The following is a 12,573-nucleotide window of genomic DNA, read 5'->3' on the forward strand; positions in this document are numbered from 1 at the left end:
AAGGAATTGCCACAAATGTCAACATCCAAGGGATGAAAACAACAGTATCAATTACTTATGGAGTGTCAGAATTCAGTGATGTCAGCAAAAGAGAATTATGCAATTTACCACTTACAAAGTGGTTAAAAAGGAAAATAAAAAGGATGAATTAAAATACATGTATGAGATGCATCATCGTGGACCCCTAAAATGAAATATGCTGTAGCAAAGTAGCAGGCATTTTCTTTCTAACAAGTAGAGAAAAATATCTATTCCAAGTTCTTAGTGCTTGTAGCAATAAGCCTGAAACGAGGATGTGGCCACTCTCTTGGACTGAATATAAAGAAGATTGTGGAGGAGGAACTGGCATAAAAATGGTGAGAATCAATATTCATTAGATAAAAGACGTTTTATTATCAGATAAGCAACAGGAATTAATTTATTCAAATGACATCTACTGAACATTTACTTTGTAAAGTATTACAATAATACAAAAAAGGAATAAAACTTTCTGAGAGTCACCAGTAATAACTAAGTTATTATTGATTAGAGGTGGAGTCATCCTGTGGCAAAATTGGGATGAGATGGCTTTCAATGCCCTTTGTTTCCTGCTGTTTTTCTCTGCTTATTCTTCTCTTTTGGATTTCCTCTTTTTCTTGTCCTGCACCTGTCGTCTTTCTCAGACCCTTTCTGTGCTGGAGGAATGTGAGAGGAGACACTAAAATACCCTATGGCAGTGGTTCTTAACCCTGGCTGCCTGTTAATTTCATGAGGGTGGGCAGGATGGGGGAAGGTTTGCTTCTGGAGATTCTGACTTCATTTTTCATGAAGTCTGGGGTCTGGGCATTCATCGCTTTGATTCAGGCAAGGTTGAGAACCAAGTATTCTTCAAGCTTTCCCCCTCGCATACACTCTAATGTAATTTAGAAAAATTACACACATAATTTAGAAAAATTACATACATAAATTACATGCATAAATTACATACATAATTTAGAAAAATTCTGTTTCACTTTGTATATTTTTAGGTTGACATCTAAAATGTTCCATCATAAGTTTAAGTGGTTTCAAATAATGTAATTTTCTGCATGTTACGTACATTGATGTCTTAAAATAAAGCTAGTAGATTATTAAATAAGTATAATGAAACCAGAGACGATGAGACTTGATACCTACCTGCCATTATCCACTGAAGAAATAAACAAACTCTCTTCTAGCAGTTGGACATTTTACATTATTCCTTCTTCTTCTTGAACTCTTACTTTCATTTTATTTCTTCCACATCATTTTAGGTTTATTGATTACCTTTTTATATTTTTCTGCAACAAAAGCATGTTTATTAATTAAAATTTAACATTTAAAAAAATTTCCATAAGGCTCCAAATTAAAATGACCCTCCCCTCCAGTGGAAAGTGCTATTGTCATGGACTTGACATAAATATATGACAAATTTTGGTAACTATTAAACATAAACGTTATAATTTTATTTGAAATGCGTTTTAAAAGGAGATGTATGGGGCTTTAGTTTCTTTTAATGTATAGCACTTAATGGCAAAATGGCAGACATTGATGCTAAAGCATCAATAATACTCAATTTTTCACTTTATAGATGGAAATGCTGACAAACCTTGTTCACACAAACAAAGAGACTGTCATTGGAAAAAATATTGTTATGACAATGTCACTGAATTTTTTGAACAACTTTTGAATTATATGCAAAAAATTACTCAGTAACTTTTCCTTAAAAACATTTAAAAATAAATCCTCAGTGAGAAACAATTAAGTTTTTGCTTCAATTTTGTTGGAAGCAAGAAAACCACCTGAACGATTTGCTAAGGAATTTCTTATCCATATATTGAATGAACCATTATCTTTCTCAACACCAGCACCAAATAGATCCATTATTAGATATTACCCTAATGCTACCACAAGAATGTACCATTGTAGTATCTGTGAAGGATAAGAAATACCTCTTTTTTAAAAAAGTGGCTGGATAGATTATCACAAAAGGAGACGTGAGAACCTGACATCGGGTCAACATGTTGACTGTACTTGGTCTTGGCCAGATGAATTATTATTTTTTTTTTTTTAGGAAAGGGAACAAATAAAAAACTGAGATCTTGGAAAGTCTTTTCTCATTCCCAGTTTATGTATACTTAATATATTAGTCTTCTCATGACTACATTTATGTATTAGTGCAGATAGTTAGGGAAATGTGGTTAATTTAAATATGTTAACTCTTGAAGGTAATAACTCGTGGATGGAGTGTTTTCCCATCAGAATCTCTCAGATCCTATGACATGGGCACATAGACAACTGCAAATTTCACCTACATTTTTAAAAAGTTGCCTGATTGGTATTTGAAAAAGGTTTCATGAATTAATTGAAGTAAATTTACAAATCAAAGATATAAACTATGGGTGCTACTTAATAGAAATGTAGTGCAAATCACACATGTAATTTAAAATGTTCTAGGAGTCACACTGAAAAGGTAAAAAGAAAAAAGATGAAATTAATTTTAATGATACAGTTTATTTAACTCAATAGGTCACAATATTGTCATTTCAACATGTTATCAATATAGAAATCGTTAATGATGTATTTTATAGTCTTGTTTTTGTATTATGCCTTGAAACCCAGGTTGCATTTTATATTTATAGCAAGTCTCAATTCATACTAGTTAGATTTCAAGTGCTCAGTAGCCATCTGTGCTTAGTGGCTACTGTGTTGGGCAGCATAGCTATGGATGATTGGAAATTCAACTTTGTGCATTCTCTAATAATGTGTGACAGAAGTAAAACTAATTCTTCATCAGTAGAATGAGACACAAGACCACTAATTTGCATTTACCTAAATGACATTCTTTATCCCACCTCATACACTGTGTATGAAATCTGGCACTTTACTGAAGTTCTAACTAGCTACTGATTTTTGCAATGCGTATCACTTTTTGGTAAATGTGTTATGGTATAGTATTTATCGTACTCTTAAATTACATTTGAAGTAGAATAATCAAGTCTGTTTATCATTAGAACGCTGATTTTCTCCAGCACTTTATTAGTTCTACTAGCTCCCTATAATCTGCAAAATTCAGTAATTATTTAGATGTTCCTCAAGCAACAGGCTCAGATTGATTTAAGATCTGCTAGTTCTTATTACCATGATAATTTTGGCTCCCTTGCTCCTATTTCTGTTTCTACTCTTGCTCCTCCTTTTTTTATCTCACGGCCAATCCTCACTGCTGCTCTCCTCTTCTCCCTTTATGGCCATCAAAGCCCAATTTTAACTTAGGCAATAATTTGCCCAGTTCCACTGGATGAATAATGATTAGTCCAAGCCAGTCATTATGATATGATTCTACTTTGTCAGAGATTGGGACAGAGGCTTTCAAAACTTAGTGTGCCTCAGAATCACCTGGAGAACTTGTTGCAATCCAGAATTCTAGGCGCTAACTCTGGAGTCTCTGATTCAGTATGTTTGGGCTGGATCTGATAATTTGCATTTTAAACAAATTTCCAGGTGAGGATGATGCTGGTCCAGGAACCGCACTTTGACAACCGTTGGTGTAGGGTATAGACATGTGGTTCATTTTGGTCAATGAGTTGTAAGAGATACTTGGCAAAGTTTGTCCTTCCTGATAAGAAGGCAACTAGGTAATAAAGACATTATTTCCTTCTCTCTCTCTCCTTGCTTCCTGCTTTAGATGTTGTCATGCAAGGGCAAGGTTATCAGAGCTGCTGCAGCCATCTTGTGACAATAAAAGAGAACCAAGAGGATTTCAGAGATACCATCCTACATCCTGACATTATGTAGCTCCTGAACCATCTGTCTCCATGGATCTTGCTATGTGAGGTAATTTGAAACATCTTTTTAAAAAATTACTATTCTTTAAGTTCCAGGGTACATGTGCAGAACGTGCAGGTTTGTTACATAGGTATACATATGCCATGGTGGTTTGCTGCACCCATCAACCCGTCATTTACATTAGGTATTTCTCCTAATGCTATCCCTTCCCTAGTCCCTCACCCCCCAATAGGCTCCCATGTGTGATGTTCCCCTCCCTGTGTCCTTGTGTTCTCATTGTTCAGCTTCCACTTATGAATGACAGCATAGTGTGTTTGGTTTTCTGTTCTTGTGTTAGTTTGCTGAGAATGATGGTTTCCAGCTTCATCCATGCTCCTGCAAAGGACATGAACTCATCCTTTTTTATGGCTGCATAGTATTCCATGGTGTATATGTGCCACATTTTCTTTATCCAGTCTTTCATTGATGGGCATTTGGGTTGGTTCCAAGTCTTTGCTATTGTGAGTAGTGCCACAATAAACATACGTGTGCATGTGTCTTTATAGTAGAATGATTTGTAATCCTTTGGGTAGTCACCATGTCTTACTATTTTCTATTGTTTGTGGCCAAAGTGTTCACTCCAGATACAGTGACCAACTGTCTCAAACCACCATGCCACCCTCTTGCATGATTGAAATGGTGACATAGATTCAATGTCTTCACAAAATTGTGGTACTCAAATCATAATGCCTATCCTTAAAATAATGCGAAGTATTTTTCTGATATATATGCCATATCTGTATATGGTATCCCAAGGCTAAGGAGTTACAGAAAGCTGTGTAAACAGAATGCTTCTGTGAGTAGGCTGAATCTCAGCCAGCCGACATAGTGTACCTAGAGTGCTGTTTCATGGACTAGAGTTAAAATATGGAGGACGTGCTAATCACATGTGCTGATGACACATAACTGGAAAGACTAGAGAATGTGTGAAGTATCCAGGATTCTCTAGCGGGACAGAAATATTGCTTATTTCAGGTACTTCAGAGAAAAGAACTGGTACTAATGGGCAGAATTTATAAAGAGGCACAGTTTTGCTTTCTATAAGGAGACATATTTTCCAGCAACTGGAGCATGTGCATAATCTTTCACCATGAAATGGTAAGCTCTGCATTACTTTACTGTTCATTGGGAAATTGAGAGCACATTTGCAGCTCTTGTGGTTTTATCTTTCAGCAAAAAACATCACAACAAACTAAAAATTTCCCATAACATATATTAGGTTTAACCCTATGAAAATGCTGTTACTCAATCATTTTTGACTTACAAAAATGGCAATTTCATGTGATTCAATCTAATGGAAATAGAATAATACCCTGGAGTAGAATATCAAGTCTATTTTAGATCACTGATTGGAAGGGCAACACTTAAGCTGTTGCCATCTCTCTCTATGTAGGCAGTGTGGATTGTATAAACCACAAAGTTGTATTTTGTTCCTGGAAACTGCTAAGAAGACTTGATAAGAGAAGAGCTGCTATTCTAAGAATGATCTTTTCTTCCAACTCTATCAGTTTATTTGTTTTTCTTTTTGAGGTTGGGGGAGGTGCACCTCCTTCAAAAGTAGGGATATATCTCCAGAATACCTTAGTTTTTGTTTGTTTGTTTGTTTGTTTTTGTTTTTCCAGGAAGCCACAGTTTATTTTGAATCTGTGTTACTTCATTGGGAAATTAGCTTCTTACTTTTACAATCAGGGAAGCGACTGCACTTTCTTCTATTGGCTATATTTACTATTTCAAGTACCTAAGGGATCGTCTACATTTTCGCATTTTGGGATATTATTCTGTTTTATCCATGATGTTTATAGTTTTCTACATTATTAATATGTCTCTTCTTGACCTCTGGCTTTCTGGAATTTTAAAGTCCCAATCTTTTCAAGTCGTTCCCTACTGTTGCCCTGATATTTTTAGTTGTCTTTCATAGGCATTTTAAGTTCTAGCTATACAGACACCACTCTATTTTCTTTCACTCTGTAGTGGCTATCCTTGCTCCTTCAGATCTAAAGAGTGTCCTTGACTCCTCCTACACTAGCTGAGGCACACTTGCAATGAACTCCCAGAGCAAAATATACTTCACAGATCATAATGCTTTCCTACTATCTGTTTTTTTTTTAAAATTTTACAAATACTTGATAACACTTTTTTATGTGCTGGACACTGCTTTAAGGCATTACAGTATTAAGTTATTTGATCTTCACAACAAATATTTGAGGTAGAACCATTATTGTCTCAATCTTCTCAATGAGGTTAATGAGGTACAGTGAGGTTAATGAACTTTCCTAAGGTTTCAGCTAATCAATGAGGGGGCAGGATTTGAACAAGGGATTCTGGCCCCTGACATCCTCTTTCCCAGTCTGTTTGCCACCACATCCACCTGGCTCTTACTTTATGCTGATTCCTTGTTTAGTGGTAATGTCATAGGCCCCCTTTCTCTCTCTAGTAATCATGTCTATCTCAACCACTGTGCCTCCATGAGATGGAGGCTTTGTTCCTTGTTGAATTCTAGTACCTTCTAAGACAATGTTTAACACATAATTGGTGGTCAAAAACCATTTGTTTGAATAAATGAACACACATATGTTTCTGTAAACAATCAAGGATGATAATATTTCTAAGAAGAATGAAATAACTGCAACATCTTTTAAGTGCAAGTCAAATGTGAACCAGCTATACTAGAGGCAAAGGGAACTTACCCTGACAAGCAGTATTTTGAAAATTTCAAATGTCTAAAAAAGATTAAAGCTAAAGGGGATTTCGTGGTTGGTATCAGACAGTTCAATTTGTAGCAAAGCTGTTGCTATTCAAACTCTCACCACTCCCAGCCACAGGAAAAAGCAGACGGTTGTGAAAGCTTGCAGGATAGAAGGAAATTCTAATTTTTTGGAATGCCCTGAAGAACGAGGTAGAGTTGTAGACTCTGACTACTTTACGATAAGACTGATAACCCTGAAAAAATATAAAAAACACATAAAAGAGGACACGAGCCAGATTAGAGAACCAAGTTGGAGCTGTGTTATCACAGGTCCTCAAGAAATCAGCAGGGCCAGAAATGAGGCAGGCTGCAGGCAATTACAGATTGTCATTAAAGTTAAAAACATGACCCACAGCACTGTTGCTGTATTGCTTTAGGCTACTAAAGCTCCATGCTGTCAGTTATGACACAAAGCATGGGAAAGGACAGTCAAAATTCAATGCTATTTCTGAATTTTTTTTTACAAAAGTAAAAATTTGTACAATTCTATACAATGAAAATAAGTAAGCATAGACTGATTTTTAGAGAAAGACAGGAAACAGTGAAGAGGTATTATATCTACTTGAAAAATTACATTCAAAGGCTACTTCCTCATTGTTTGGGTTTGGGTAGTAATATAATCAGCAACAGGATGATTTTGTCCAACTGGTTCTTCTTTGACAGTTTTCTAAGTCAAGAATTGCAGAAAATAGACAATGTTGGTATTGTGTCTGATGAACTAAACAAATGAGTGAAGATTATAACCAGCTAAATAACACTTCAAGTAGGTGTTCAAAGTAATGTGTGGAAAAAAATCACAACAATGGAAAAACTTAGATGAAAGAAGATTGAATTCTGAGTGAGGGCAGAAGGATTAAGTGAATGTCAAGAAGAACATCCCAGTTTGGATCCATTTATTGTACAACAGTTGAACCCCTTACTTCACAATGTGGTAGAGCATAATTTAACTTAAGAGGGGTAAATGTGCTAAATAGAAATGATTTGGTAAAGAAGGAAGGATTTTTAATGTCAAGGACAAAGCAATTTGTAATTTGATTTTTAATCTGCAGACAGTAGGTAGTATCAAGTCATCAAACAGTGCAAAGAATAGGCCGCTAATTGAAACAGAACGTGGAGACATTAATGAAATTGATTAGAAGTGACAAAGCAGCTGGATTTGTCAGCATTTCAGCAGATGGAATAGCTCTGATTGATGAAATGACAAGGCTCTGAAACAAAACTGAAAATTAAATGTACAGCCAGATAGTCCTGGCACCAAAAATGTACAATTGCATAAAATTTCAGGAACAAACTATAAAGAGATCTTGAGAAATGCTCCCAAATGGTTTACGGAATACAATTATTTATCATTTGGCTCAAATCTGCAACTTCAGATGACTGGTAGAAGTTTGAGAGTTGGTGTAGCAAAGTACTTGATGCCATTGCTTGGGTTAGATGGCAGTATTACAAGTAACAAGACTGCTTTAGAATGACTATCACTTCATTCTAACTTTGCAACCACTGCTCCATAGTCTTTGTTATATTACATGAATGCCATGTTTTCCAAACTGTGTTCCTTAAAGCACCAGGGAACCCATGAGATGCTAAAAGACTCTGTGAAAAGATTTTTTGGTCAAATAAGTATATTGTAAGTATGATTCACTCTTAGAGAGTCTCAACACACCTTAGCATAGCAAAGGCAAAGTCTATGGTAAAGTAGGAATTTCCTAAGCTCCCATGCCTACTTAAATGAATTTTTTAAGAAGCATCTATAGTATTTCAGAAGAACTATTGCTCTTTGGAGTGAAGTTTGGAAAATATTACCTTGGTTGCTCAAAAGCACTTATTGACCAAGCACTTTACTTATTGCATTCTGGAAGAATGACTTCAGCCCTGAAAAGAATCCACCTTTCCATGAAACAGTTTGCATCACAGTTGAGACTTCAAATATGTTTGAATGTATTTGTAAAGATGTTGCCTTGCTCTTTCTGTTTATGTTTGTGCAGATCACAGACTCATTTCCTGTCGATGATCATAGACAGGCTGCAGTTCTGTTATTCTGAGAGTATTTGTCTCATGCCTAGTTTCTATTTCATATGGAAATTCTGGGTAAGGAAAATGACTCTAGTCACAAGTGCAAGTTGTATGGTACACAGGAGCATTTCTTTAAGTTTCCTTTTAAAAAAACAAGACATCTGATTACATCAAATGTTATTTATTTCTTCTCTTTACGTTATTATTTTTAAAGTTAAAGCAGTTGTCTGAAAGGAAGCTGGGAATATTTCCCTATATTCATAGAATAAAGCCAATTTTGGATTACTTTAATTTAGAAAGTAACAATGCATGTGCCACAGGACATTTTTGGAGGGTGGGTCTCGAGGGATGAAATTAAACAATGATTGTTTCAGACATATTTTTAAATGTTGGGAATTCAGTGAGCACTGAAACAGTTCTCAAGAGAACCACTTCAGAATTTAAAGGAATGCTCTACAACTCAGTTAAAACCACTGCATTTTCTGTCTCCTTAACTCTCTGTGACCCATTTACACAAGGCAACTCTGAAAGTCATGTTTTCGTGAAATACTTAGCTAAGAGCACATCTTTTACAACTCTTTATTTGGGCATTTTGGCCATGACTGTTTACAGACCTGTGACACAGTCTCATAGAAGACTGCACTGTTTGAATCCTTGGGATCTCTGTATTCCGTCTGCGTCAGCCTGATTGCAGCATATCTTCTCCTATTTCATGGCAAACTCACTCACTGCCCTAGTTTTAGACATTTTATCTATAAGTGAACACTCTGTTTTTGAAGTGATTATTTCTGCTGTCCTGATTTTGCCCAAGGCTTTAATCTCAACAATTAAAGTTGAGATTGAGAGTAAAGCAATCAGAAGTATACTCTTAAGAAAGAATATCTCATGAATGGGATTTAGTTAATGAAATATTTTCTTTGGTTTCAATTTTCTTATAAAAGAGAGTTTTTCCTATAATTCTTATAATTAGGGTAGATCTTATCTTTCCCATATGACTGGATATAGTTTATAGAATGTCAGCTGTATCTTTCTTTGATGATTTTATTTATTGATGAAGTTTTACTGGAAGAACCAGGAAGAATGCTTCACCTTGGGCTTGGTTGGACTACTTCATGGATAGCCATTTGGAGGCAATAAGAACACTGAAATTTCGGATACTTATACCACTTAGATTTGTGCTCATTTCAACTCTATCTTCTGGGCAGGAGTGAGACAAGCATAGTTTGATAAAGTTGCTCATTGGTTTCATATTCCTTTTTCATATAAGAGAGCAAGAAGGAAAGTGGGAGGGAGACGAAAGGCAGATATTTGAACACTTATTTACATGCATTTCCAAGAACTTTAAATTTCTAAAGCTGAGCTACGTGTAAATCAAAGTTCAAGACATTGCTTGGCTTTAAGAAGTACCGACTTTCGTTGGCTAAAATGACAAGAAAAGTGGACACAATTTACGATAGAATCTGGGTTATACTCTGGTAGGCAAGTCTTCACCAGGCTCTCCCCTGAGGCTTGGGGAGCAGAATTATAGCACACTGTTGGTAACTGCCAGCAGAGACTGTGAGATCCTCACTGAGACTCCAGTAACTGTAGCATGTCATTGGTTACTGCCACCAAGAAATGTCGGATGTCCATTGCAGTGATCCTATTGAGGACTGACCCTCTGGGGATGGTCAGTTGTTTTCATTTGTCTTGGGAAATTACACACTCTGGATGGCTTATTAAAAAAACCTCAAATATTATAAAGATCACAATAGAATATATGTCTCTATAAATGCAGTTTTCCAAAACCCAGAACTGAATGACTTTAGAGTTGTAGGGCATGTCAGGACAGAGTCAGTATCTGGTGTCCTGAGACTGCCTAAGCAGAGACATTTCTCTTGGAATGTGACAAGCTGTCACTAGAAAGTGAACCGTTCTCCTTTATTGGTTTCTAAGAGTTTGGCCCTTTAGAGAGTTTCCTTATCTAATTGAGCTTTTGGTGACATATTTTATTCTCTCAACAACTTTCACAGGATGAAATATTATCTTAACTAGGTCAGCCAGACCTTCCATGAACTAACTCTTTCTTGCTGGATACTTTTATCTTAGGGAATGACTGGAATCCTGAAACCTGATTCTGCTCTGCTGTGGAAAGAATGAGCACCTCGTATATACCATCATCACATCTTGGGCAGGGGATTGCTAAAAATCATAGTTGTGTGCCATGTAAAAACTTGAGGCATGGTGAAGTAGAACCACCAGTTTTAGAGTATTTTGGAAAGACTGGTTCACTTGATTTCTGTAAAAGTCTTCTCACTTTCTTTAACCATAGGAACTGCATATTTTCAGATTTGAAAGATCTTTATGTCAGCTTATATGATGAAGACTCACTGCCTGTTGGAAAATCCCTTCCCTCTTTCCTGAAGATATACTTAAGGGTCTCTCCCCCATTCTCTTTTCTTTTGGTATTTCTTTGTTCATTATTCTTTTCCCATGCCAGCCACCTTAAATTCCTTTAGAATTAATTCTTTATAGAATTAGAATTCTTTTCTGCATTATGACAATGGGAGTAGAAAACAGTGTTATTCAGTGGACCTTTATCCAGAGAACAGGCAAGAGAGGAGACAGACTGGGGAGCAGGGAGAAAGATATGGAAGAATCACAAGCATCTAGCTTCAACCTGGAAGAAAGGCAGGGTAACAGACCATGTAGGATAGTCTGGGAGACGAATCATAGTAGGGAAGAGGATGATGAGCTTAATACTGGATGTGTTGCATTGGGATTGTCAGGGGTAAACTGAAATAGAGACTCAAACAGCCTAGTATCAGAAGCTCAGGTTCACAAAGCAAAATTTGTGAGTGTGTTAGTTTCCTATGGCTGCTGTAAAAAAAACTATCAAAAACGTAGTGGCTTAAAACAATACACATTATCCTCTTATAGTTTTGGAGATCAGAAATCTCAAATGAGTCTCACTGAAATTAAATTGTCAGCTGGGCTGCATTTCTTCTGGAGCCTCCAGGGAAATAATTTGTCTCCTTGTCTTTTCCGGCTTCTCGATGTCACCTGAATTCCTTGGCTTGCAGCCCCTTCCTCCATCTTCAAAGCGAGTAGTTGGGTGTCTTCAAATATTTCTGATTGTTACTCTCCTGCCTCCTTCTTTCACTTATAAGGATCTTTGTGATTACATTGGTCCCACCAGGAAAATCTACACACTTGCAAAGTCCCTTTTGCCATGTAAGACAACTTATTCTCAGGTTCCAGGGGTTAGGACATGCACTCCTTTGTGAGGGTGGGGGGCAGTATTCTGTCTACTACAGGAAGCATTTATGTAGAGGTAATAATTAAATTTATCTTTTTATTGTTTTCTATGCCCAAAAGAATGTGGGTAAAAAGAGAAGTCCAGAGTGCTAAAGAACAAGACTTTCTCATTTTGTTTTCCTATATCCTCTTCCTGTTTCTCTTTTCAGTATCAGGGTTAATTCTTGTCACCCACTGTATTTCCCTCCCCACTCTTTTAACTACTCTCCAGTGTCTTATCGACAAAGGCTTCAACTCTGGTGCTAAAAGAGAGTGATTTTATTTTATTTTTTTAAGTTAATTTTTACCTGTGGCCTTGCAAAGCACTAGCATTTTCTTTTAAATGCAAAGGGAGTCCTTATTTTTATTTTTCTAGTTTTGTGTTATCTTTAGTCATATCTGCTTAGGTTGAATTTCATACAATAACATTGAAGTTGCACTACTGCTAAGTCACTCACATATAGCTCATCCTTTTCCTCCACTTAAATAATGAGAAACAAATTATGTTTTCAATAGTAGGACTAAACTGCTGTGCTATTGACAAAGTCTTGATTGATTTGAAATATGAGAAAGCTGATGCCCTTCACTGAAATAATTGGTTTAGACCCTGGGGAGTTTACCTGAATTTAACTGTTGAAAATGCTTATTGAGTGCTGGCTTCCCGGTGGGTCCTGTGCTCGGTGCTGCCACACACTTGATCTAAGAGGCAGTGTGCT

This window comes from Theropithecus gelada, chromosome 12, assembly GCF_003255815.1.
Source record: "Theropithecus gelada isolate Dixy chromosome 12, Tgel_1.0, whole genome shotgun sequence".
Classification (NCBI taxonomy): domain Eukaryota; kingdom Metazoa; phylum Chordata; class Mammalia; order Primates; family Cercopithecidae; genus Theropithecus; species Theropithecus gelada.